Source organism: Bubalus bubalis, chromosome 6 (genome assembly GCF_019923935.1).
Source record: "Bubalus bubalis isolate 160015118507 breed Murrah chromosome 6, NDDB_SH_1, whole genome shotgun sequence".
Classification (NCBI taxonomy): Eukaryota; Metazoa; Chordata; class Mammalia; order Artiodactyla; family Bovidae; genus Bubalus; species Bubalus bubalis.
In genome coordinates, this window is record NC_059162.1 from 77,119,240 (window position 1) to 77,144,241 (window position 25,002).

At 41.3% G+C, this 25,002-nt stretch overlaps 1 long non-coding RNA gene across 1 annotated transcript; it reads right to left on the bottom strand.

The window, feature by feature from the left end:
- Positions 1 to 218: 218 nt before the first annotated feature.
- LOC123334259 lies at positions 219 to 17,696 on the bottom strand. The gene is made up of 2 exons (XR_006552090.1): positions 17,638 to 17,696; positions 219 to 594 (listed from the first exon to the last, which is right to left on the bottom strand). It is a non-coding gene; the product is annotated as an uncharacterized LOC123334259 (long non-coding RNA).
- Positions 17,697 to 25,002: the final 7,306 nt, after the last annotated feature.

Here is a 25,002-nt window from a genome sequence, read left to right on the forward strand (position 1 = left end):
CCTGATTACAGACCCCCAGACTGTGGAGCTCAGAACTTTCATTTTTGTGGGAGAAACTCTGTCATAAAATTATTTTCCAGTTTGCAGATTGGTCATTTGGTGGGTGTGAGATTTGAATATATTGTGAATGTGCCCTCCGACCATCTCGTTGTGGCTTCATCTTTTTCTTTGAATGTACAATATCTTTTTTGGTAGCTTCCAGTCTTTTTTGCTGATGATTATTCTGTAGTTAGTTGTGATTTCAATGTTTTCATGTGAGAAGGTGAGCTCAAGTCCTACCCTGCCATCTTGTCTCCAATGTCTCTTCACACATATATACTTATAAACTTATTTGTCTTCCCTTATAGTAGATGAGCCTCTTGAGAATAAAGTTCATGCTTGTTCACCTGAATACTTGTGGTGTTTAGTACCTAGTTCCATCTAACCAGAATAAGAAAAATTCCTCCAGGAGTTTCAAACAGAAGAACTGTATTGCCAGGAAGTGAATATATAGGTGACAGAGGAAGCTGAGAAGCCAACCAAGGACAGTGAGCATCTTAGTTTGGGTTTCTAAGAAGCAGACTCTGAGACAAAGTTCAAATGCAGCCAATTTATCTGAAAATGCAAGGACTATAGGTAGGTGAGAGGGAAGTGCTACAGGAAGGAAAGGCAAGGCAGCTTGCCCACAAAGGCATCTATTTAGCCTAGATGCTCCACAAAATAGCACAAAATAGACCAAGGGGCAAGGGAGCTGAGGTATTTATACTAGTCAGTCATTAATTAAGGGCTATCCCCTAAGCGAATGTTAATTCTTAAGCACTTATAGCCTGCTATACACACAAAGTGGGTTTCAACAGATTTGGTTAGTCCTCCAACAAAGATAAAGGCAAGAGCTTACCTTTGGAAATTAGGTTGAACTAAATGATAAGTGATTTTTTGAAGATGCAGATGGAGCACTGATAGCATCAGCTGTAGCGAGGCAACTCAGAAGTTAACAAAATCAATAACTGTCACTACCTCTGACCTTGACATCCAGAGTCTGGGGCTGGGGTTACTGGGTCCCAGAAGCCAGGAATACATGTAGAAGCTGGGATGCTTATTGTACACTTGTCCTTGTTTGGCAGACACTAGAGTATGGAGAAGGCAGTGGCACCCCACTCCAGTACTCTTGCCTGGAAAATCCCATGGACAGAGGAGCCTGGTAGGTTGCAGTCCATGGGGTCGCTAAGAGATGCGACTGAGTGACTTCACTTTCCCTTTTCACTTTCATGCATTGGAGAAGGAAATGGCAACCCACTCCAGTGTTTTTGTCTGGAGAATCCCAGGGATGGGGGAACCTGGTGGGCTTCCATCTATGGGGTCGCACAGAGTCGGACACAACTGAAGAGACTTAGCAGCAGCAGCAGCAGCAGAGTCATAGAGGGCATTTAGTCACTCCCAATGGCTGCAGATATTGACTGCAGCCATGAAATTAAAAGATGCTCACTCCTTGGAAGAAAGCCGTGACAAATCTAGACAACATATTAAAAAGCAGAGACATTACTTTGCCAAGAAAGGTCCGTCTAGTCAAAGCTATGTTTTTTCCAGTAGTCATGTATGGATATGAGAGTTGGACCATAAAGAAAGCTGAGAACCAAAGAATTGATGCTTTTGAACTGTGGTGTTGGAGAGAAGACTCTTGAGAGTCCCTTGGACTGCAAGGAGATCCAACCAGTCCATCCTAGAGGAAATCAGTCCTGAATATTCATTGGAAGGACTGAGGCTGAAGCTAAAACTCCAATACTTTGGCCACCTGATGTGAAGAACTGATTCATTGGAAAAGACCCTCATGCTGGGAAAGATTGAATGTGGGAGGAGAAGGGGGTGACAGAGGATGAGATGGCTGGATGGCATCACCAACTCGATGGGCATGAGTTTGAGCAAGCTCTGGGAGTTGGTGATGGACAGGTAAACCTGGGGTGCTGCATCCATGGGGTTGCAAAGAGTTGGACACGACCAAGCAACTGAACTGACTAACTGAATGACATTTAGACACTCCCTGGTGGCTTAGACAGTAATGAATCTGCCTGCAATGCAGGAGACCAGGGTATGATCCCTAGGTCGGGAAGATCCCCTGGAGAAGGGAATGGCTATCCACCCTAGTATTCTTACCTGGAGATTTCCATAGACAGAGGAGCCTGGTTGGCTACAGTCCATGGGGTCCTAAAGAGTCAGACAGGACTGAGCAACTAACACTTTAACGCAAGGACTCCACAGGAGGCAAACAGAGGCTTCTTCCTTCCTTCTGTGCTACAGTCTCCCACCAGTGGCCAGTCTTCCTCCCATTGGTCAAAACCAGCTGGAAGCCACTTGATATGAATTTGGGAAACCAGCCTGCTCTCCAGGATGCAGAGCAGAGAAGAGCAAATCACAGTAACAGAAAATAGGCCCAGGACTGGCAGACTACTATGACATTATGACTTAGAGGGCCTATATCTCCCGCAAATTACCTGCATCAGAATTTCCTGGGTAGTTTGTTTAAAGTGCAAATTCCTGGGCCCTGTCTTGGCCTAATGAATCTGAACCTCACTAAAAAAGTTGGGGTCCCAGGGGTCTATTTTTAACAAGTCCTTTAGGAGATTCCTATACATAACTAAATTTGGGAACTACTGTAGAAGTGAGTCAACACAATATTTTGGAGATTTTAAAACATTAATTGAATAGAACAGGTAACAATGAAAATTCTACTTCTTGCCAATTCAAAAAATTAGTTAACAAAACTGATCCTTTCCTGTTAATCTAAGTTTAATGGCTTAACAATAAGTCTTTGATTTTCATTTTAAAAAAACTACTCAAAGTCAAAAGATGTTAGAAAATATATCCATAAAATCCAAGGTAGCACCAGGGAGCAGGATTCAAACTGTATATATTTTTGTTGGCACACCTATCATACTATATTACTACTATTATTGTTATTGTGTTATTGTTGTTATTTATCATGGCTTCCTACCCTCTATTAGACTCTGAGTTCAAGGGTTGTGTCTTACTACTTTCTGCACGTGCAGCACAAAACATGGCCAGTTACATAGCTGCTGCTAAGTTGCTTCAGTCGTGTCCGACTCTGTGCGACCCCATAGACGCCAGCCCACCAGGCTCCCCCGTCCCGGGGATTCTCCAGGCAAGAACACTTGAGTGGGTTGCCATTTCCTTCTCCAATGCATGAAAGTGAATAGTGAAAGTGAAGTCGCTCAGTCGTATCCGACTCGTAGCGACCTCATGGACTGCAGCCTACCAGGCTCCACCGTCCATGGATTTTCCAGGCAAAAGTACTGGAGTGGGATGCCACTGCCTTCTCCGAGTTACATAGCAGGGGTCTGAAAAATGCCTGTAGAGTTAAGTTCAGAATCTAAAGCTTCCCCTTAGCCAGTAACATCTTTGAAACTGGCTCTTTCAGGTACGTGTCAACTCAAGAATGTAGCTAAAGGATCTATTTTTTTCTTTTAATTTCCAAAATCCATTTAGGTTTTCCATAAAATTGGCCTTTATAACTTTTTCTCTTGGTTTTGAGCATTCATGTGGTAAATTTGTTCAATGATGCATTGCACATGATATATTGTGTTTATTTTGGAATAATTAAGCAATTGTTATCATAGAAATTGCATTACTCTGTTTTATTAAGAAAAAGCTCCCCTTTCCTAAGACAGTAATATAATCAGATTAAAAAATATTCCAAGGCAAGAATCAGACAAAATATGCATTCAAAAGCACAAATCCAAAATAAGAAAAAGATTAACTGTGTTCCAAAATGAGATGAACAAAAACAGTTTATCAGTTGTACTATTTCAAGGGAGTGGACAAGAGGATGAAAACTGCATTAAAAGAATTTTCATTACCATAAAAACTCATGCAGGGACATTTATTTACATGGAAATAAAATAGAAACACAATGCTGCATGTAAAATAGGAAGCCTGTAAGCCCAAAACTAGATCCATTTAGGAAACAGTTCCCAGAAATTAGTATGAGGACGCACTGAAATCAGTCAGACAGAGTTTGAAATCTAGGACCCAGCATAAAATACCTACATGATCTTGATCTGTACCTTTATCTTTTCAAAAATAGAAACCATAGCACCTACTTTATAGGGCCAGTTAACCAGTGAGCGGTCTATTAATTGCTGTTTCAGTACCTATAAAGTCTGAAACTAAATACAAATACAAATTTCCCCTTTAGAATTGGCTTCTGGCCATCTCAGGTACCTAATGAAATGATCTGACAAGGAAAAGGGAACGTCAGAGACACATAAGTGAAGGGATATGGGTCTGGTTCCCATCACAGAGAGACATCGACTAAAGCGTAGAAAGGATGCAGGAAGGAAAGTTATTCCCAAATCAAGTTACTCCCTGGTCAAGGAAGCTAGGGGGCTCAAACTTGTGAATCAGTCTATAGTGGGCAGTACAGATAGTGATGATAAGCAGGGATTTTTCAGTCACCCTGAATCCTAATCCTTGTTCCATCCCCCACTAACTAGCTGTGTGAACTAAAAAAAGTTGTATATTTTCTCTGAGCTTCTGCTTCATCATTTAAAAAAAAAAAAAAAAAACAGTGTGATTCATTGGATAGCTGTCAGAATTGTGTGCTCATCTATGTAATGTGTTTATCACAGTGCTTGGCACATAATAAATGTTCAAAAAATGCTAGCTAGTAGAAAGAGATGTAGTAGAGTCTGTTTCCAGCCTTTGATTCAGGAATAGAATGCCTGCTCCAACATGAATGAGAACTGAAATGGAAAAATTACAGTCACAGTTCTACGTAGACCAGGGTATCAAGGCAGGCACCCACAAAGCAAGGCAAAAGCCTAGATACAGAACAAGGTACAGATGGGAGATCAGGTCATAATAACAGGGTGGAAATGCAGTAACTAAAACTGGGACAGATAATCAGCTTTGAACTAGCAGCAAGTGAGACAAAGTGGGGTTGGACCAAACCTACTCACAAATATCAAGCTGTCAGCTGGTGATAGAGAAGATGTCTAGGAAAGGCAGACAGGCAACTCATAAACATATCGAACCTGAAGTCAGTAACTCCTTATCTATCTAGAGATCATTTATTCAGTAGTCTCTTTGGCTCCATAAGTAAGCAAACAAGGTTTTTGAGCATATCACAATAAATCATTGTGATATTATTTATCACAACAAATCCCACGGGAGAAATACTTAGCTTTTACTCATAGGCAACTTTTCATCTCCTCATTCAGACCGTGTTTACTCTCTTTTAAACTTTTTTAATTGAAGTAGAGTTGATTTACAATGTTGTGTTAGTTTCTTTACAGCAAAGTGGTTTATAACAGACCCTGTTTGCTCTTATCTTATATGCAATTTTAATGAACATTTGTATTTCATTTCTTAGCCCATGGCAGATTTTGGGAGAAAGGGAAAACTTCTTTGGTGGGAATCTTGTCCCCAAAAAAGTACTATAAAATCACATAAAATATAAACAGTCTTGATTTTTAAATGTGTTTTATAGTTTATTTATAGTTTAAAAACTTTGTAAATTTGTCCCACAGCATATTTGGCTAAATATTATTTTGTTCCTTTGTTTAATTTATTATTCTGTATTAGGATTAGTCCTACAAAGAAAAGCCATCTTGATTATTTCATACCAGGGCAAATTTCCCCAGATGTCTTGTAAACCAAGAAAGCATGGTGGCTAATTTTGAGTCCCCTCATCAAAACAAATAGTATCAGCCACTGGATCAAGCCAAAAAATCAGAAATCACTTTCTTTGCCTCATTCTAGAAATCTAATCCGTCAGCAAGTCTTATCAGTTATAAGTTCAAGATGTGTTCTGGATTTGTTCACACATCTCTCTTTACCTCCTTCTTCATCACCCTTGTCCAAGCCACCATAGTCTTGCCTGGACAGAGTGATGGCTCCTGACTGTCTTCCACAATAACCCAGTCATCTAAGTGAGCTTTTAAAGACAAGTGTTAATATACGCCAATTCTCTGACTTAAACCTCTAGTGGCTTTGTATCACAAGAAGAGAAAAATCAAAGCTCAGTGTTCTGTGCCCAAAACCTAAGATATGATTAGTCTTTCCTCGCCGGCTCACCCGCCACCCTCCAGTTACACTCTCCTTCTCTCTGTTCCTTGAACACTCCAAGATTACATCCATCTGAGACCCCTTGCACTTGCCCTTCTCTCTTCCTGGAATATTCACATCCCAGACATCTTTGCAGACATCAGCTCAAATGTCATCTCCTTCCAGAAGTCCTCTCTGATTACTCAGTCCAAAGTAGCCACCAATCATTCTATTACTTCCCCCTGTATGAATATTTTGCCTTGCATTCAACACAGTGAGATATTTCTTGTTTATTTCATAGAGTACGCTCTGTCTCTCCACTCTGGGAGTGCACTTTTCTCTCTTAGTCACCCTGCGTCCCCAGTACCTAGAACAGTGCCAGGTACCTAACAAATGCACTGTAAATATTCATGACATGAATATAAATGAATATATCTGCCCCCAAATTTTTTTTATAGAAAGGAAACCAACTATATATCTTAGAACATCATTACTGGATACATACAAGTGACTTGCAACCCCCTTACCACTAATCAGGTCCTGCTAATAGCTGAGAACCTTGACTATGGCCGATAACAAGAGCATGAACATGTCCTTGTAGGGCAGTGTGATGAAGAATGTTTTTGGGAGTGATGAATCTAGAGAGCACATGCAGGACAAATCAGAGGGTAAAAAACAAAGGGGCCAGTTATATGCCTATTTGTCTAGGTGTGGAGTGCTGGAGCCTGAATCAGTGGCTGTGAAAGGAACAGATGCAAGGACTATGGTGATAGAAGAACTAACAGGGCTGGAGGCTGATTAGTTTGTGGAGAGAGTTATAAGGGTGGACCTCTGGGAGTTCAAAATCTTGGCAACAATCTTCTCCCACTTATATGAAGTCTGCTCTATGTAAATGACAAGCCGCTTGATTTAATAGAGAAATATAGACTCATAAATTGATGTAGCAGAATGTTCCCTTCTAATTTGATTTTCCTTACATGATAGTCATGAATATCATGCATTCCTTTAAAAGACTGGAAAGACTTATTTGATATCAATAACACATCAATCAAAAATGTTACAGTAATCATAGCTATGTACTTACTATATGAATACAATCATTTTGAATGAACTCAATCAAAAACAACAGTTGAGTCTTTTTAGTCTTTTTAACACTTGGATGACTTGGCTAATTTTTCACTTTACCTGTACTTGGTATGGTCTATTAGTTTTCTATTGCAGCTGTAACAAATTATCACAAACCTAGACGCTTAAACACAGTTCTGTAAGTCACAAGTCCCACACAGATCTCTCTGGGCCAAAACCACTGTCTAGGCAGGCTTACTTTCCTTTCTGTGAGCTCTGTAAGAGAGAGCTCCCCTTTCTATAGGGGAGAATACATTTCCTTGCTTTCCAGTTCCAAGAGGCTGCCCACATTCCACGACTTGTGGCCCCTTCCTCCATCTTCTAAGCCCGCAGTTCTGTGCCTCTCTAACCCTATTTCCACAATTGATTCTCTCTCTCTGATCACAATTGGAAAAGGTTCTCCACTTCTAAGGACACTTGTCGTTAGACTGGACCCACCCAGAGCATCCAGCATAATTCCCCATCTCGAAGTCCTTAACTTAATCACATATGCAAAGGCTCTTTTGCCATGTACAGTAACATTCACAGGTTCTGACGGTTAGAGTACGGAGATCTTTGGAGGCCCATTGTTCTGACTTCCATGTGAGTTATTATCTATTAGAAGTAGTGTTTTAAAGTGGTGCCTATTCTCTGTTTTGAAGCTGGATTCTCCTAGTGGCTACTCAGTCACAGGAGGAAGAGAAAAATCATAAACTTGACTGAAACAATTCTATTTTCAACTTTTTAGAAATGTATTTTATTTCATTTATGCATATCCCCAACTTGTTCTAAGAGGACTTTAAGGACTTTTATGGGTCCTTAAGAATATGATGAGGATGATGTGTCAGGTACTTTTGGAATGACGGCCTCCTCTATTTTTCTCTTCACAAAAGCCGTCCTGCAAAGGTAGAACCTAGCAGTTCACAGTACAGGCTCTGGAGCCAGACTGGAGCAGGGGCTGGACCCATACCCAGCACTGTCAAATTCCCTAATTCTGTGACTTAGCCTCATCCATAAAATTAGAGTTATTCTTTTAACCAGTATTTATTGAGCTCTTACTATATGCCATCATAATTCTAGGCACTGGGGATTCAGCCAGAATACACATGTACATTGTCACTGGTTATTAAGAACTTCAGACACTCTCAGCCCCAACTTCATGTCTGCTTCAGTCTCTACCCCAGGACCCTCTGGACTTCCCACAATCTAGCAACTAAAAGGATGAAGCATGGCAGAGCGGGGTCCTTGAAGAAGCCTGCCCCAGTGCTCCTGCCTGCATCTGTCCCTGTGTGGGTGAAATCATTAATGGTGCTTTAATATGACCTCTGGATTCAACAGTGAAAAAGAAACAGACAAAAATGCCTTTATGATCCTGACAGAGGAGACAGACAATAAGTAAGGCACATATGTGTGTGGAAGGATGGATGGATGGGTAGGTGGATGGATGGATGGACAGATGAATGGATAGATAGATTGAGAGAGGCAGATCTTGCAGGGTAATAAGTGCTATGGAGAGAAATGTAGCAGGCAAGGAGGAGAGAGAATGTCAACTTGAAAATGTGACAAGAGAAGTCTCACTGAGAAGTAGATATTGGAGAAAGGACCCAAGGAAGGTCAGGGAACAGGGTGTGCAGGCATATGGGAAGGAAGAGAGAGCAGAATGATGACTTTCAGGGAAGAGCATATCTGGCCTGGCCTGGGCACCATGAGGAGCATAAGCGAGCCTGGAGTGAAGGGAGATGAGGAAACATAATGCTAGGGCCTGCCTCAGAGGAGAGTTGTGAGGATTCTATGAACTACATTTAATTACTTAATTGAATGACCCTAATCCTAACCCTTAAAGCAAAGGCTGGCATATGGTTTTAAATTTTATATATATATATATATATATATATATAAATATATATTAACCTATTATTTTTACCATTATTTTAGAAGTATGTCTCACTGAATAAAGATAAAATGTCCCCCCCCCAGGGCTATAATTTCATTCCCCCAAACACCCTCTTAGGATGTTTCAGTACCTCGGGGGTTCCACTGGGACCTGCATGTCCTCACTCCTGCATGAGCCCTTGCAGATGGAGCTGCATCTCCAGCATATCTCTGGAGATGTCCAGATTTGGGGTAACAGGGATCCTTTCACACCCAGGACATACAACATTAGATCTTGACTGCTCTTCCTCCGAGGAATGATTTCATTATAATTTAGAAATTCAGAGATTGAGTGAGAATCCTTACTACCCTCCATATATTGCCTTGGAGATTCAAGGTAAAGCTACATCTTCTACCACTCTTTGCAGTTCTTGTCTTTTCTTCTTTCCTAAATATCCTGCCCACCACTCTGTGCTTACCCAGGGGTTTTAGAGCTTTCCCTAGAGCTTTTACTAGGCTGTGCTCAGCACAGTCCCCTAGAATCCTCCCAGTCATCAGTACCTTTTCCATGATAAGAGTGGTGGCCCTTATTTCAGTCACTAAACAGCTCCATTTCAAGGGGAAAGTATTCAATCTGTGATGATATGGGGTGTCCAAAGCATTGTAACATCTCCACTGAATCCCACAACACACACACAAACACACACACACACACACTGCTAGTATGTCCTGTCCCACAAGTTCAGAGCATAAATACGGTTATATCACCGCTCTTTTGTACTTGAATACTCAAACACCCTCATACCCTATTAGCAAGAAGTGATATCTTGGGACATCCTCAACTCTCACTAGTCCAGTAATATCCTAAGAGCTTACATAATGCAACAGCGTTCAGACCTGCCCCTCCACACCAAGTTGAAACAAGTGGATGGATGAGCCTAGAGCTGCCATGTCTTCTACCCAGTGTCACCATGGAGACTGGTTCTGCCCATTCCTTCCCATGCTTGTCCCCTTATTTTTACTCTGAAATTACAGGTCTTTCCAATGACACCCTTGTTCTCAGGAATTCTTCCCTATATTCTTTTCACTGTGCTAGGATAGCTGACCCAGAAGAGCTATTTTTAGGAGCAATTCACTGTGTAAGACCTAGCCCTGTGTCACAAACTTTAAGATCTTGGTCCCAGATCCTCAGCCTAGATGTCTCCTATCCATAATGTTGACTTTATTTTAGGAATCTCATAACATTTAACTGTCCTGGGCTTAATAGGAACCCTCCACCCACCCTTCTTCAGCATCTCTACCCAACCAGACCTCAGGGAACAGAATTTTGAACCTGGGCCTCATGTCTTCCAAAATGTCTTGGCCTCTTATACAAGTCAATTGTCATCTCCTCCCTTGCCTCCAAATCAATTTCCCCAAGTAACAGCCTTGCTGGATTGACAAAATTCAGATATACCCCAACCCCCACCCACAGAACAATGACTGCTTCTTAGCTCTATATTAAACCCTTATAGGGGCCACTCAAGAAACAGCATGACAGATGAGCCACTCTTGATAATATGTATATCCAGACATTTCAGATGAAAAGGCAAAAGCTGAGGATAAAATCCAATAATGCAGTGTGAGCTATTTGTATGATACATTATTTGGTCTGTCTAAACATTCCCTGATAGCTCAGTTTATAAAGAATCCGCCTGCAATGCAGGATACCCCGGTTCAATTCCTGGGTTGGAAAGATCTGCTGGAGAAGGGATAGGCTACCCATTCCAGTATCCTTGGACTTCCCTTGTGGCTCAGCTGGTAAAGAATCCACCTGCAATGCAGGAGACCTGAGTTTGATCCCTGGGTTGGGAAGATCCCCTGGAGAAAGTGAAAGACTACCACCCTAGTATTCTGGCCTGGAGAATTCCATGGACTATATAGTCCTTGGGGTCACAGAGTGTCAGACGCTACTGAGCAACTTTCACTTTTCACTTTTAAACAACATAACACATTTCATTAATCTCCTCTTTTGTCTAATTTGGGTGAGCCCTGGAAGACCCGAGTAATTAAGATGTGCAGACAGTAATATAGATAGTGTAACTCCTCTTTAAATATGTTGGCTACTGACAGAGCTTTCAGAAAGATATTTTGATATAGAAACTCTAATCTCTCCTTGGTTAAAAATATTTGTGAAAAGCAAATTGCTAGCAGATGGAAGCCCTCAAGACCTCCTGCAGCAAGAGGAAAAGTGTTGCTACTGTGGGTAAATGATGAACAAGGTCCAAAGACATCAACCTGTTTCCTCTCTGCGCTGAAAGGAAGCGATAGCAGCATGCGTCATTACTCTTGATTGTGCATCACAGCACAGAAACGTAAGGCTTTAAGATGCGCAATTTGAATACATTCCACTCACCAGAATTGTTAAACAGTTTAGAGAACAACACTTTGGGAGAGTCTGATCCCTGGCCAACAATAGCCGTGACCATCTTAATCTCCAGATTCGTCTCCACACGTCTTTTAGTCTGAAGCTTATTGAAAAACCTCAATTTCCTCTCAGAGGGAGAACTGATTAGGAATCAGCTATGTCGGACTCTGAATCATGTCTGCCTGAGCCAGGGAGAGCAAACAGATTTTCATCTAAAGGGCCAACTCTGATCAATAACGGATTCCGCATCTACGTCCAGCCGACAGCCAAGAGTAATGTCTGCGTAGGCACTGGAGGGACGTGCGTAGGCTGTGGTCTGACTCATTCACCTCCCTGCTCCCAGGGCTTCGAGCAGTACACAGCTCACAGAAGGCGCTCAATCACAGTGTGTGAATGAATAAATGGATGAACTAATTAATCTATCACCTCTGGCTCCTATCTTTGAAAAAGTGCAGTGTTGTAGAAATCACACTCAATGAGGAGATGTTAGTTTCAAGGCTACCAACTACCTGGTTAAGTCTCTTTACCACCGCCTCTCAATATCCTTCTCTATAAGATGAACACAGCAGAATCTACCCTGATTAATAAGCAGTTGAAATGATGCACTTTACTGAAAACAACCCAGCACCAAACATTTTTCTGTAGCTGAATCCATCAGTTGCCGTCTGAGTCTCAGAATGAACTGGCCTCTTTTAGCCTGTCTGACCTCAGGACCTCCTGGAGACAGAATTATTTCTCAGGTGCAACCCTCTCTGGGAAACTAGCTTCAGAAAGATGGAGAAGGACTAAGGAGCAGAATAGAGAATGCTCCTGAATAGACACATCTATTCATTGCCGTGAATAGACACATCGGTGATGAAATTGTTAACTTCTGCACAAAATTACATGGTGAACTTTACAATAACATAATAAAAGGAGAACATGAAAAATCTAAGTGCTACACAGTGACATTTAGATACAAGAGAAGAGGTTTCCAGAGGTGTCTCCTTGACAACCAAAGGCAGAGTGGAGGGAGTGTAACCTTCTGTAGCCTGTTTCTGTCAAAACAAACTATCACATCACTGCATCTGTTTTAGGTAGGGGGGCCTCTCTGGGTTCCACACAAAAAAAATCATATTTATCCATTAGAGTAGATTTCATACTCTTTAAATGATTCAAAAATGAACATCACAGGGACATTAGAGAATCACAGTGAAAGTTTTTAGGGTGGCATTCCAACTCCTCTGTGATCGATTATACACCATCTATCTCCCATTCTCTTTCCTCTGCTCAGATCTTTCCAAAGGCTTTACATCCACATGAAATAAAACCCCCAAACCCTTATGACACTGGCAAAGCCTATAGAATCTGGATGGTGTCACCTCCCCACCGGCATCTGCTGTCACATTGCCCCTCACCTACTCTTCTGTAGATCTGCTGTGTGTTAGACGGTGCTCCCCACCCCCACACCAACGTGTTTGTCTCTGCTGTGCCCTCATCCTGGCGCACCTTCCACCTTCCTCCTCTCAGGTCCCTGTTGATGCTTCACCTTATCAAAGAGGGCTTCCCTGGCCATTCTCTTTGAATTACCAACTCCCACTGCAGCATCCTCAGTTCTCTAACCCTTCTAAGGGTTCTCTAGCCCTTCATTGCTCTTCTACCATCTGACATTTTGTCATACATGTGTGTGTATATACGTGTGTGTGTGTGTATATATATATATATATATATATATATATATATCTTTGCCCTCATGCACTGTTGCCCCTCCACCTAGGATCTTCTCCCCTGTTCATCTGTTCCTGGTGCCCAGGGGGATACCGTCAACCAGACACGAGTGGACCTAACTGGGAGGAAAGGACAAAAAGCAGGAAGGAGAAGCTTGCCAGAAAAAGGTTTCAGCAGGAAAAAAAATTGTGATAGGAAACAGAGAGAGGTGGAGAAATCACTAACTCTAGAAAAGAAGAAGACAGTGAGAGGGAAACACTGAGCAATGATCTTCACTAACCTCAGCCTCTTGTCTCAGACACGCATTTAAAGTGTCTGCTTCGATGCCAACATCCAGAGTATAGCCTCTCATCTCTCTTCTCCTCCCACCTTTCCATCAACCAAGATCTTTCTTTTTTAATTTATTATTGACCGAAGTATTGTTGATCTACAACATTGTGTTAGTTTCTGGTATATAACAAGGTGATTTAGTCATATGTATATTCCATTGTAGTTTATCACAGAATATTGAATATAGTCCCCTGTGCTATATGGGGACTATATAGCACATATAGGACCTTGCTGTTTATCCACTCTATATGTAATATCATCCCAAACTCCCAAACTCTGCTAATCCCAAACTCCCCAAATCTTCCTTACCCTTTAGGATCAATTTAAATGCTCACCCAGAGGCTCCTCTGTCCAACCCCTCAGAGTTTATATAGCCCTGAAGCCTTGGTTAGGTCTTCTCTCCAGATTTAGAGAGATTTTCTTTTTCCACTTTTTTTTTTCTTCTCCAACTAGATAGTAAACTTCTTGGGAAGCAGAGGTGTATATTCTTTTGAGATATGTTTGAATCCTGATTCCAGTACTTAGTAATGTATTTCATTGAATGAAAATTGATATAAAACACAGCATTATTTTATATATCAGTAAAAACAGAAAAATACTGCCCATTAATTATAAGATACCATCAAGTATAAAATGCATCCTGATTGCAGAAATCTGAGAATGTGAAAAGGATACATCAAAGAAATGATGAAATAATGGAAGCTATGAGGATTTAGACTAGAGGCTAAACTTCTTTTAAATTCAGACTTTCCTTTTATGAAAACCAGGCTTTTTTCATCTATTCAACAAATATTTATCCATGCTTAAACGTTACAATTTTTTATTAAAAGGAACGGGAACTGGCTCTGGTTAAACAAGTCGAGATTTACTTAAGGAAAGGTATTGGGAGCTCAGAAAACTAAAGAGTGGCTGGAGAAGCAAGACCCAGAGGAACATGAGGCCTAGGAAACAGGAACCATGGCAACAGTCTCCCACCAGGAGGGGTCTGGTTAGGATAGAAATTCTGGTACTTAACACTTTCTCTTGCATTGGATAAATTCAGGAGCCTCTGATGGATGGAGCCTGCCCCCTTGTGTAGGGGTCCTGGCCAGCATCTGCCCCTTTTGGCTTCCAAAGACAAGCACCTGAATTTTCCATCCTATCAAAGCTACGTACAACAGGAGACAGAGAATTCCCCAAAGTGATTTAGGACACTGTTGGGAAGGCAAGGAAGGAGGAATGGATGTTTTGTAGCAAAACAAAAAGCAAAAGGAAGACAAATCTCACAGTGAGTTCTTAACATATTTTTCCCAGGTGGCTCAGTTGGCGAAGAATCCACCTGCTGTGCAGGAGACACAGGGGATATGGGTTCTATCTCTAGGTCAGGAAGATTCCCCCAGAGGAGGGAATGGCAGCCCACTCCAGTATTCCTCCCTGGAGAATCCCATGGACAGAGGAGCCTAGCAGGCAACAGTCTATAGTGTCACAAAGAGTCAGACATGACTGAAGTGACTGAACACACACACACACTACCCAGTGAAAGAGACAGGCATTACCATACTTTTTTTTCAGTGAAGAAGAGAGATTACTATGAGAGGATAACTGGGGAGACCTAAATCCAATGACCCTTTCCTCCATCCTCATTTCACGTGGACGGTCAACAGCTTTTGATGCAATTGACTACTCCCTCTCTGAAACATTTTCTCCATTTGGCTTTGAGAAGATCCTGTCCTCACGGTTTTCCTCCTTCCTCACTAGCCATTCCGTCTCCTATGCTAGATCCTTCATCTCCCCAACACTCCAATGCTGGCGGGTCCCAGGATTCAGACCTCAGACCTCTACTCTGTCCACACTCACTCCCATGGGAATCTATCTAATCTCAAGTTTTTCAATAATATCTGTACACCAAAGACTGATACATTTATTTCTCCAATCAGAACCTCTACGTGGACCCCAGACTTACATATCCAACTGATGTTTCAATATCTCCATTAAGATGTCTAATCACAGGTTCAAACTGATCATGTCTAAATATAATTCCTTATCTTCTCTCTGCTAAGCCTGCCCCATGGTCGTCTTCATTTCAGGCAGTGGAAACTCTATCCTCCCACAAACCTTGTATTGCCTTGGGCTCCTGTCTATCTCTTACACCCCACAGCTAATCCACTGGCAAAGCCAATAAATCTGACCACTTCTGGCAACCCCATCACCAGCACCCTGGTCCAAGCTAAACTCATCTCTCCTGAACTATTGGAATAGCCTCCTAATTGGCCAGCCAGTTTGTTTCTCCTCCTATCTTCCTACTTTCTGACTGTAGCACAGTGCATTGTAATCCTTTAAAAACCTAGATCAGATTATGGACCCTTCCTCAAAGTCTTGGGATGGCCCATAAGCCCTTACACAATCTTCCTTCCACCCTCTCCAAACCTTATCCCCTGGCTCTCTCTCATTTATCCACTCTGCTCTAGCAGGATTTCTTCCTCCACGTTTTGCAATTGCTCTTGCTTCCTCCCAGAATGCTCTTTCCTCTAGGCTTTCATATGGCTTCCTCCCTCTCCCTTTTAGGTCTTTAACAAAAAACACCATGTCACTACCAAAGTTAAAACTGTAACACACCACCCCCAAACACACCCATGCACAACCTCCTGCCGAATTCCCCATCTGATTTCCTCCATGCCACTCACTGCTATCTGGCATATTATATATTTTATCTACATGTGTGTTAACACGTTAGAATGTGTTAACATTAGAGTGTAAACTGTGTGAGGTTGGGGGCTTCCGGTCACTGCTTACAACATTGCCTGGCACACAGCATGCTTTCAGTAAATATTCTTTGAATGAATCAAGTTGCCTAATCTTTTGAATATCAATTAAATAAATGTGAGAAATAACCCACACCTACAACATAAGATTAACCTGAGGCCAATGAAATACTGTGCCTTGTAAACCAAGCTAGGCTATATAAATGTAAGAACCTATGTTCCACGTGGCCACATTTGACTAATTAGCACTAAAAGTGCTAATTTAGCACGTTTATGTGGACTGAAAACATAAAAATTTGTTTTGCTACTTGCAGTACAAGTTGTTTAGTCACTAAGTCATGTCCAACCCTTCTGAGACCCCAGCGATTATAGCCCACCAGGTTCCTCTGTTCATGGGATTTCCCAGACAAGATAATGGAGTGGGTTGCCATTTCCCTCTCCAGGGGATCCTCCTGACCCAGGGATCGAAACTGCATCTCTTGCTTGGCAGACAGATTCTTTAGAGACCAAGAAATATCTTTTCCTTTCCTCCACAAAGTTATATGTCCTATCCTCTTTTCACTACACTCTCATTACCTGCTCCTCAAAACCCTATATGAAATAAAAAGCTAACACACACCTACAAAACAATGTTATGGGACAATAACAATAATAATTGGTAGCTTTTCTGAAAACATTTTTAAAGCATACAAATATTTTAGGCTTTTATAAAAGAAAATGAAGCATCTGGTGGGCTGAACTAGTAGATTAAGAGGAAGATAAATACAGTGGGAGGGCAGCACTGGCTGACCCCTGCCAAAGAAATATTCCCTATAGCTGGACCACAGGCACTAGCATTGAGCTGCTTCCTCCCAAGACAAAGCGGAGCTGCATTCATATTGCATCAGCCTCCAAACAAAACGAGTTCTTGGACCTATCCCACCTGGCAGGCTGGGAATATATAATTATAAGTCCGCTGATAGCAATTGTACATGTTTCAGTAGATTAGGAAAAGCAACTAAACAGGGAGTAATTGAATTCAACGCGGTGTGCTAGGAGGGGCTGATTTTCTGGCATTTGTGTTCCATTCAGGCGCTTCCTCCCTCTCCATCTTCATGGCTTGCCTGTCCAATCAGACAAGTCAATTACAGAAGGACTCTATCTTCCTGTAAATGCAGTGGGGAGCAAGGAGTATCACAGAGGAGCACCTGCCATGCTGTTGTTTAGTCACTAAGTCATGTCCAACTCTTGGCGACCCTATGGACTGCAGTCCGCCAGGCTCCTTTGTCCATGTGATTTCCCAGGCAAGAATACTGGAGTGGGTGGCCACTTCCTTATCCAGGGGGTCTTCCCCATCCAGGGATCAAACCCACATCTCCTGCATTGGCAGGCAGACTCTTTAACCCTGAGCCACCCGAGAGGACTTGGAACGGAGTCCACCATCTTGCTGGGACTCACCTGCTTCCCTTGTGAGGTTCATGCCTGGAAGGCAGTCTGAGGCTGGCCAAGGGTCGAGCATGGGGATGGGGAATTAATGGTCACTGTGGGGATAATACGGTAATTAGACCTACCAATTATGAAGTGCGTACTTTGTACTTTGTACCAGGACTATGCTAGGGACCTTGTAGGCATGAATCATCTAATCTCATACTCACCGTAACCTAGTGAGGTTGGTACTAATGTGTTCACCACTCTACGGTGAGAAAGAGGCTGGGAGAGGTGATGTGAGGTTTCCAACGTCACTCATGTGCTAGCACTCAGGATTAAGGGACTTTTCATGATGTGAAGCACCTGGTCCCACTTAGCGCAGGTGTACTCATAAAACTGCCACTGCCTATACACATTACTAGAAGAAGTAGCAGCAGATGGGGCTCTACTTTCAACAATTTGGACTCTGACTCTGTGCCCCTCAAGAATCTACCTTGATGTAGCGGCGGTGAAGGTATGGTTTCTAAATCTAGACTTTTATAAAGAAATATTGCCATCTGGTGGACACCTGCCCACACTTTTTAAAAAATCTCCATGAAAAAATTTCAAAAGTAAGGGGAAGGGTGATGATGTATTTTGAACTTGAGTTGTTCTCTTTAGCCTCAATTCTTTCAGATTCAGTTGTAGGTTTCCTGTTTGTGTTATGCTATTAAATAGACTTTTTTTTGTAAACACATGCAAGTCTTCAGAATTCACATGTGTCTAAAAGGAACATGACCACTATCCACTGCCTCCCAACCCCCATGCAAATCAAGCCCTCCTCTTGTTTTCACCATCTTTCTCCATCAACCTGGGAGTTATTTTTGATACCTTCTTCCTCCTCACCTAATCTCTCTGCCCCACATCACACAGTCCCTCACCATGTCTCATCTCCCTCACCTATCTCCAAGGTATATGTCAAACTATCTACTTCTCTCTCCACTTCCTTGGCTACAATACCGATTCATACCACTATTTCTCACTTGAACTGTATATAGTAACTTCTAACTGCTTTTCTTTCTTCTTATCTGGGTCCTGCCTATATTGCTAAACTCCTCTCACGTCACTCTTCGGTTGTTGCTCTGCATCCCAGCTACACTTGCCTGCTTTTGGATTTATATAACATTCTCAGCAATTTCCTTCCTCAGGACCTTACCACATGTTGTCCTCATGGACTTAGATACTCTTTCCCTAAAGCGCTTGAATAGCACCCATTTATTTTACAGCTATGAATTGGAAATATTTTACTCTCATTGTAAATTAAGTCTCCTGTGTTCTTTTTTAGGACATCTTGGGTTTTTTTAGGGGACATCATTTTTGTAATTATACATTTGTGTATTTGTTTTTTTAAAACACTTTTCTAATTCCTCACCTACCTCATGAGTATAAGTTCCGTGAGGGAAAGAGCCACATATGTTTGGTTAAACTTTATATCTCTAGTACTTAGCACAGAGTTTTATGCATAGGAGATTTTTAAAAAAGAAAGCTTATTTTTACCAATATTACTACTATTGTTAATTTAAAAAATCCCACTTGCCTTTAGCATGTGACTTATTAAAAATGTTGTTGCCACTTTGCCAAAGAAGATATACAGACAGTTCTATGGACAGAATATTTTTGTCCTCCCAAAATTTATATGTTAAATCTTAGCATCCATCCAATGGGACAGAATTAGGAGCTAGGCCTTTCTAAGATAATTAGGTCATGAGGATGTTGCCCCATGATAGGATTAGTGCCCTTCTTTCTCTGTCTTGTAAGGATGCAAAGCGAAGATGACCCTCTATAAACCAGTAAGAGGGATTTTACCAAGAACCCAACCATGCTGGCACCCTAATCTCAGACTTTCAGCTTCCAGCATTGTGAGAAATGAATGTCTGTTCATTTAGCTACCCAGTCCATGTTATTCTGGTTTAGGTGCCTGGACTAAGACAAATGGCAAATAGGAACAAAAGGAAATTTTCAGCATTATGAGGTGTTAATAATCTCTCTACCCATATCTATTCATATCTTTTTAATTGAATTATCCTTCACAGGTGTACCAAACTACATGTCTTTGTCAACCACTCCTGTCCATTCTGGTCTCTAATTCCTGTTTCATGCACAACAAAAGGGTCCACTGAAGTGCTCTGCAAAAAAGAGTCATTGTTTCCTCTAAAACTGTCAACAACGCCTTGATATTAATCTCACAAACTCTTTTTGGACTTCTGACCTCCAGAACTATGAGAAAATAAACTTATATTGTTTTAAGCTACTAAAAATAAATAAATAAATAAAACTGTCAACAAACCTCCTACAACATATTTTTTTTTTCAATTTGAGGGTTCCAACCCATTAGTGGGTCAAGAAACCCATTGAGTGGATTGCAACTAGCACTGATATAAAGGATAAGATAGAATAACTACAAATGATGTTTAAAATAGTGGCATTTTTATCTCCACTAAACAGAAATATTGAGAAGAGAGCCTATTGTTTTCTTCTCCCCACATTTCCACCTCAACCCACAGCAAGGAGATTGCTTTTCCTGGCTTCTGGGAGAAAGAACACTTCCACCTCCACTTCCAGACCATTTCACAGTTGCCTCAAGGAGGAAACTTGTTCAGTCACTTAAGTCATGTCTGACTCTTTGTGACCCCATGAACTGCAGCACTTCCCTGAACTGCCAGACTTCCCTGAACTTCACTGTCTCCTGGAGTTTGCTCAAAGTCATGTCCACTGAGTCAGTAAGGAGGAAACTAGCAGGTGCTAATCCAAAAGGTTGGGGTCTAATTCATATTGAGTCACTTCTTAATGACTACCTGATCTATTCCCAGCATTCTCCTTTATTTCATGTGCTCTCTCACAGTGGCAATCACACCCTGAGCATAGGTGTCCCTATTGGAGGTAGGCCGAGCAATACTTGCGCTCTCTACCCAGCTTTTTGGTCTGCAATGTGAGGAGGGTGAGGCAGCCAGCCTTTCTCTCCTGCACAGCAGGTTAGATGAATGGATTAGAACCTGCTGCACAGGTCTCACCCTTCTGGACCCAGCCAGTCTCCACTTGAGGGAGCAGGAAAGCCCTTGTTGGTTTCTAGACCCAACCCTCTACCACAGCTAACCAGACATCCCTGCTCTTCTATCTGATAAATCTGGTTTTCTGCTTTCTAATTGGCTATTGATATGTGGTTCCCTCTGCTGGGACCCTTGGAGATTTGGGGCACCAAACCCCACTGAAAACTCCTAACAAGGAGTCTCTGTGACTCTGATAATAAAGAAACCAGATTCATTTCATGGATATTTTAAAACTTCATTCATTTGCTGTTAAGACTTTAGGCAATTTTTAATCTTAGTCTTGCATTTGTAAAATAAGGTGTTAGAATCTGATACCTCATCCAAAGCAGAGGCGACAGTGATGCCTATCTCATGGGGAAGAGCAGGATTTCATAAGGTAATGCATGTAAAACTCATAGGACAGTGTCTTGCACACAGCAAGAGCTTGATAAATATTAGCTACTTGTCTTCCTATTATTTCCTTCCAACTTTTTTAAAGAAAAAGCACTATTTTGCTGTATAACAATACATATGTGTGATAACTAGGAATTTGGTCTGCAGTACTTTCTCATCAAGGGTATCAAAGCAAGGAAAAGGTGACGATCAGTGATAGAAATACAAGAAAATGAAAACATGATTCGAAGGACAAGAAGGTTAAATGAGACATGTTCTAAGGCCCAAGAGAAATAGAGAAAGAAAATGAGCCATGATAATAGAGGCCCCAAAACAGCATGTGATCTTATTGTCAATTCAAACAATACACCTTCCCAGATATGTGACTTTCAGAAAATCGGGACCTGATCCTGCCACCATCCAGGGCGGCACCATTTTTACTTGTCAAACAGGCAACTTTGTGCCCATAGAGAGAGGTGCTGGTATGTGACTAAACAAAGTTGATTGAACACAGAATTCTCTCTATTCCTTCCCCATATCTACACTAAAATAATATTCAATGAAAAACAAAAAGGTATAAATAACAAGAAAAAGGAAAATGGGAGAGAAAACTAAAGCAGACAAGAAATAGGAAGTTTTAATAGATGGACAAGTGACAAGGCAATTGGCTTAGCAAAATGAAGAAAGCTGAAATCTGAATGCCTGTGAAGGGTGGGGGGATGAGAACAGAAAGCTGGTGCATTCCACCAAAACCCAGAAAGGCTCAGAATCAGAGGCAGTGAGCACTTTTGAAGATGGGGGTGTAAAATGGGGCTGAAAAATAAGAGGATTGGTTGAAAGTTTTCATAAAGAGCACTTGAACCTCCAGATTCCACCACCCCCACTTCCTTTGGCACCCACCCTCCCACCCCACCCCCAACTGTGGCAAAAGACAGGAGATGTTTTTAGAGAAGACCAGAGATTCTAAGGGCTTCCCTGGTAGCTCAGCTGGTAAAGAATCCACCTGCAGTGCAGGAGACCCTGGTTCGATTCCTGGGTTGGGAAGATCTGCTAGAGAAGGGAAAGGCTACCCACTCCAGTATTCTAGCCCAGAGAATTCCATGTACTGTATAATCCATGGGGTCGCAAACAGTCAGACATGACTGAGCGACTTGCACTTCACTTCACTTCTAATAGAGATTCTATTAGAATGTAAGTTTCTTGAAAGGATTTTCATCTGATGTGATTACTTAGTGGATCAACAATACCTAGGATTATGCCTGGCACAAAGTGCTAAGGGGGTACTGGATAAATATTTGTTGAATGACTGAAAGATCGGGCAAACCGAAAGTATGACATGAGTCATAGCTGAGGACAGGGTACTCAGAAAACAAGGTCAGCTGAAAATCTAGATTTAAAAACTGCAGCAAGACAAAAAAACATGATGAGACTTTAGGCTCTTTGAATGATGGTAGCCAGACTTAAACCTTCCCTACCTGCAAGTGCTGTGTCAGATTCTTACTGATGTATCTGACTAGCCCAAGGAAAGAGACCTACAGAAACCAATAGAGATCTGTAGGCAGACAGAAGGACCAGATGTACACTACATCACCCATTCACCCCACACATTAAGCTCTGCACACACACAGAAAATCAGAGTCAGCCAGGGATCAGTAAACACCTGAGGAAGGCTGCCAACATGAAAGACACAGACTATGAAAAGGGAACAAAATTTTTTAAAAGATAAAAACAATTGAGACAATGAAAATAACAGAAAAAAACTAAAAAAAAAATCATTAATAATCTCAAAGAGAGGAGAAAATATTGCATCCTTGTAACCCAAACATTTTTTATTAAAAAATAAACTGTGTATGGAATGGAGCAGGGTTGAGAAACAAGACATTCAGAGAATAAAAGAGGTTTCTCTTAAAATACCAAGATGACAAAAACAATTGTCAGTAACAATAGACATAGTCAGAATATATATTTCCTGGAAAATTCATCATAGGAGATGCACTTTTAGAGAAAAGTATGACCCATCACAACACTGAATTGGAAAAACTCATTAACTATTATTCATATAAAAGAGTACACATACCATTAATATACCACAGTAAAATATATGTACAAAAAATAATATGTATTTTGTAAGGACACATACAAATAAAAAGATACACAACAGAATTAAAATGTTTGTCTGTGAATAGAAGGGAATGGGCATAGGAATAGGGTAAAAAGGGTATGGATAGAAATTCAATAAATCAAATAAGAGAAGGTCCTTGAACAGACTGATAATGAGACTTAAGTCAAGAGCTGAGAATTATGATTAGCTGAAGCTTCTGCACCTGAGTTAAAAGAGAGTCACTGTATTATTCACAATTCTTCTGGTTGGAAGTGACAGAAACCCAACACGCACTAGCATAAACTATCTAAAAAGAATGTACTGGCTCACTCAAAATCCAGGGGTAGTTCTGCTTCAGGCAGCGTTTGATCCAGGTATTCACGGGATGTCTACAACTCTCAGCTCTCCTGTGCCAAAACTTGACGACTAATCGGTTTTACTTTGTTCATGAGCTTGTACGTTAGGAATTCAGAAAAGGCTCAACTGGACACTCCATTTCTAATCCAGTTGGTGTCAGGTGGTATTTATCCAGGGCCAGAAGTTCCTCTTCCATAATAGCTTCTTCATTCACATATCTGGTGTATTGGTAATCCCTGTCCCCCTTCCTAAGCACTCACACACACTTGCATATTCACACACACAGACACACACACAATGTACTGGGCTTGGTTTTTACTCAATTGCTATTTCTGTATAATTATAGTAAATAACTTCATATGTCTAAATTTCCTTATTTCCATCATCTCTTCAGTAATTGTGTCTCTTAACATGCACTGATAGAGCCTTGGGAAATAGTCGTGGTCTTGCAGTTATTGTTCTGGGTCCATAATTTAGTCTCTAACTGGGCCTGACAGGCTTCAACAGTTCAGCTCAGTCGTTCAGTTGTGTCTGACTCTTTATGACCCCATGAACCGCAACACGCCAGGCCTCCCTGTCCATCACCAACTCCCAGAGGTTACCCAAACTCATGTCTAGAGTAGAACTAAATATATACAAATCTTGTCTTGGAGCAGACCCATATTCTTCTGAAATCAAAGGGCCTGTAGGCAAAGTTCAGCACATTTAAAATTACAATGTGTTGTACAGATGTGAGGGCTTATTAACAGTTGTGGACTGAATGTGTCTCTGCATAGAAAAGCTCCCTTCTTTTTAATTGTCACTTTTCTCATCTTGAAGCCATAGAAGGTGTGAGTGAGGGTTTGGGTTACTCATTGTTGTTTACTCATTTGTACTGGCAGAAGAAAGGAAAACAGTTAAAGGTGCCTTCTAGGAAGAGTAATCCGGCCTCATTTAGGGTGGGTTGGGGGAGACTAGATCTATGATCCCTAAATATTTTTTGTTGTGCACGTCATCAGTACAGACTTAGAATATGCAACCCAATATACATATTTTTAGTTATATATTATATCCCTGATATGACATAACAAACAAAAGGGATATAACTAACAATATAACTAACAAAGGGGAAAAACACAAAATAAGTGTAGCTATAATTTCAAATACTTTTATCCTGCCTGCATTGTCTTAAAGGCAAGTCAGAAATACCAGTGGAGATGCTTTTGCAATTATCATATGAAGTTTAAGAAAATTATTCACCTGTAAAGCTTGTCATTAGGACACTAACTGACTAAGAATGTTGGTAAAAATACTACCCTAACCTTTCTCTTTTAGAAAGAGAGGAATAAGTTTGCTATTATGGGACAGAAATGCTGAACACTGGTCCCAGTGATACCAGCCTAAGAAAAGAGGTCAGGGTGGCAACTCCATTGTGAGACATAATTAATATTTGTAAAGGGCTTAGAGCCATTAAGATTAGGAGGCAGGGTCAAAGGCAAG